This window comes from Gossypium raimondii, chromosome 7, assembly GCF_025698545.1.
Source record: "Gossypium raimondii isolate GPD5lz chromosome 7, ASM2569854v1, whole genome shotgun sequence".
Taxonomy (NCBI): Eukaryota; Viridiplantae; Streptophyta; class Magnoliopsida; order Malvales; family Malvaceae; genus Gossypium; species Gossypium raimondii.
This window is the reverse complement of record NC_068571.1, coordinates 7,455,632-7,459,170: the sequence shown is the minus strand read 5'-3', so window position 1 is coordinate 7,459,170 and position 3,539 is coordinate 7,455,632. Positions and strand designations below refer to the sequence as shown.

Genomic DNA, 3,539 nt, shown 5'->3' with positions numbered 1-3,539 from the left:
GTAGTAATATGTTCAGTTTGATGGGTTGCAAGATGAAGATCTAAATTCCTATTTAGCTAACTTTCTGGAGATCTACGACACATTCAAGATCAATGGTGTTACTGATGATGTCATACACTTATGGTTGTTCCCATTCTCTTTGAGAAATAAGGTGAAATTGTGGTTGAATTCACTTCCACGGGGTTCCATCATGACTTGGGCTCAGATGACTGAAAAGTTTTTGTTGAAGTATTTTCCACCAGCCAAAATAGCTAAGTTAAGGAATGACATCTCTTCTTTTGCTGAATTTGAGCTTGAGACATTGTATGATACATGGGAGAGATTTAAGAATCTTCTAAAAATGTGTCTTCATCATGGGTTACCTTTGTGGCTACAAGTTGAAATCTTTTACAAGGGTTTGAACCCCTCGACTAGGTAGATAATTGATGCAACAGTTGGTGGAACACTAAATAATAAGACATCTAAGGCATGCCAAGAATTTATTGAGGAGAGGGTACTAAATAACTATCAGTGGCAAGTTATGAGAATAAAGCCTACTAAAGCTGCTGATGTTTTTAATATAGATGCAATTGTTATGTTGGCAAGTCAGGTGGAAGTGTTGAGTAAAAATATTGATTGTTTGAGTTGAATTTAATAGGTGAATACAGTAATGCAATGCGATGCAACTGGAGCGAGGATGATCAATTTAGAATGTTTGCCCTTCAAGTCTAACATGGAGCATAAGCAAGTCGACTTTATGGGTAATAATTCTAGAACATAGAATAACCCTTACAGCAACAATAATAATCTAGGATGGAGGAATCGTCTAAATTTCTCTTGGGGTGGTCAAGAAAATCAATGGTCACAACCCCTTCCGACTTTTTAGCAACCTTATTAGCAAGAAAAGAAGTTGAATCTGGAAGAGATGTTGACTAAATTTATTTCAGTGTCAGAAACTAGATTCCAGAACACTGAAACAACTTTTAGGAATCAGCAAGCATCTATTCAGGGCATCAAAAATCAGATTAGTCAGCTTGCTAAATTGGTTTCAGAGAGACAACAAGGCAGTTTACCTAGTAAAACTTAAACCAACTCAAAGCAGCAAGTCCAAGCAATCACTATACGAAGTGGAAAGGTGTTAGCCGAGCTTGAAAAGAAGTTGAATCTAGAAGCTGTTGAGAAAAATGATGGGGCTGAAGAATGCAAAAAAGAGCATAAGACGGTGGTCATAGAATACAAACCACCAATTCCATATTCAACAAAGTTGAAGAAAGACTGCATCAATGAACAACATGGTAAATTTCTTAAACTTTTGAAAAAATTGCATATTAACTTACCTTTTGTTGAAGCTTTTTCAGAGATGCCAAAGTATACAAAATTTTTAAAGGAACAATTAACAAATAAATGGAAATTAGATTAGTTGTCCACTGTGGAGCTCAATGAGGAGTGTTTGGCCATTCTCTAAAACAAACTACCCACTAAGCTTAAAGATACAAGGATTTTTACTATTCCTTGTTTTATTGGTAGCTTAAATGTAGAAAAAGCTTTTGTTGATTTAGGTGCTTGTATAAATCGAATGTCTTATAAAATGTTCAAACAACTTGGTCTCCAGTAACTAAAACCTACTAGGATGAGTATTCGATTAGCTAGAAAATCAATTAAGTATCCTAGGGGTACTATTGAGGATGTACTTGTTAAAATCGATAAATTTATATTCCTTGTTGATTTCTTTATACTGGACATGGATGAGGATGTTGAGATACCCATGATTTTAGGTCGACCCTTTTTAGCCATTACTAGAACTATTATTGATGTGGGTAATGGTGAACCTGTGCTGAGGGTAGGTGATAAAAAGGTTACTCTTCAAGCACGTGATGTTGTGAGAGTTTTTGTGCTGAGGATAGGTGATAAAAAGGTTACTCTTCAAGCACGTGATGTTGTGAGAGTTTCTAGGGGGTGAGTTCATACTTGTCATTCTGTTAATGTTAGTAATCATGCAGCTCAACATTCTTTGCAGGAAATCACTAATGAAGACGTGTTAGAACTGTATCTTGTTCAAAGTGATAGAAATAAAGGACAAGTGAAGAAAAAAATGGTGCAGTTCAATGAATCAGATGAATAGAGAACAAAGGCTAATGAGAAACCGAGAACGTACAAAGAAGTAACAAAGTAATTCCATGGTGTGCATTTAAAGAGGACAAATCAATTCAAATTTGGAGACAAAGTGTTGTTGGGTAATTTAGATCCACGAATGCTCTCTACAAAGCTTAAGTCAAAATGGTTGAATCCATTTGTGGTACAAAACATATTCCCAAATAGAACCTTTGGGGTAACACACCCTGATCATGACACATTCAAGGTAAACAGTCATCACCTCAAACTTTATCTTAGCAGTAACATTGATAACAAGAGAAAAGAGCTACGACTTCAAAATCCAACTTAACCGTGAGCTTGAAAAGCGAAGTCGAGCTTAGAGTCTAAATAAAATGCTTCTCGAGAGGCAACCCGAGTGTTTTTTATTTATTTGTATGTTTTAATTTCATTTTATTGCTTAAAAATTTTAAATTTAAAAATTAAAAAATGTCCACACGGTCTGGGGTAGACCACACAACCTAGAAACATGATCATGTGGCCTACACAGTGTGGAAACATGCCCATGTGCACATGGGTATTAAAAAAATTTAGAAGCCATGCGGCCTATCAACACGGTTGTGTAGTACACATGGCCTATACACACGGGCGTGTCCTGGACCATGTGACTACTGGAGCCAATTTTTCTAAATTATTTTTGACCCACACGGTCTGAGTGAAATCACACGGCTGTGTGACCTATATGCCCATGTACATGACCGTGGGAGAAGTGAACGACAACAACACATGGTTTAGGAGATGACACACGGCCTGGTGATACAGCTGTAAGAGACACATAGCTCGGACACGCGAGCGTGTCCTAGGCCATGTGAACACTTGAGCAACATTTTAAAATTTTCTAATAGGCCATACAGGCATAGTGAGTTACACTACCGATTCACACGACCGTGTGGCCCAACACAGTCCATATACATGCCCTTGCAGTTATTTTTAACCTGAAACATTTTTTCCATTTCACTCCCTCTCCTTTCTTCCTCACCCACACCACCGTTCTCTCATACCCCTAACCTTATGGTCGTTTCCTCCAGCAACCGTAATATCCTTAACGTCGTCGGTCATTTCCTTTCTCCCTTTCTTTTTCCTTTTGCCACCGTTCGTAAATCACACCGCCAGTCTCCTCCTTACCCTTCCATCTTTCCCTTCTCCTTTCTTTCCAACTCACCACCACTCACCCTCCTCTTTTCTTCCTCCACCGTCACTATCGACAGCTCTTCACTCCACATATTGTCTTCCTTGCCTCATTTCACCCCTAACGGTCGTTCAACCTTTCTTTTCCCCCTTCGTTCCACTGCCGTCCAAGCCTTTTCCTTAGTCTTTCATCTCCTTCATTGTAGCTCACAACCACCCCCTTTCACACCACTGCCCGCTGTTACCCCGCCAACCAAGAATCCCTACCACCGTTTGCCACC

General features: G+C 38.8%; 1 non-coding gene across 1 annotated transcript; it reads right to left on the bottom strand.

Annotated features, from left to right (window-relative positions):
• Positions 1-253: 253 nt before the first annotated feature.
• Positions 254-360, bottom strand: LOC128042722 (small nucleolar RNA R71). Its single transcript, XR_008198235.1, has one exon. It is a non-coding gene; the product is annotated as a small nucleolar RNA R71 (small nucleolar RNA).
• Between the last annotated feature and the right edge of the window lie 3,179 nt (positions 361-3,539).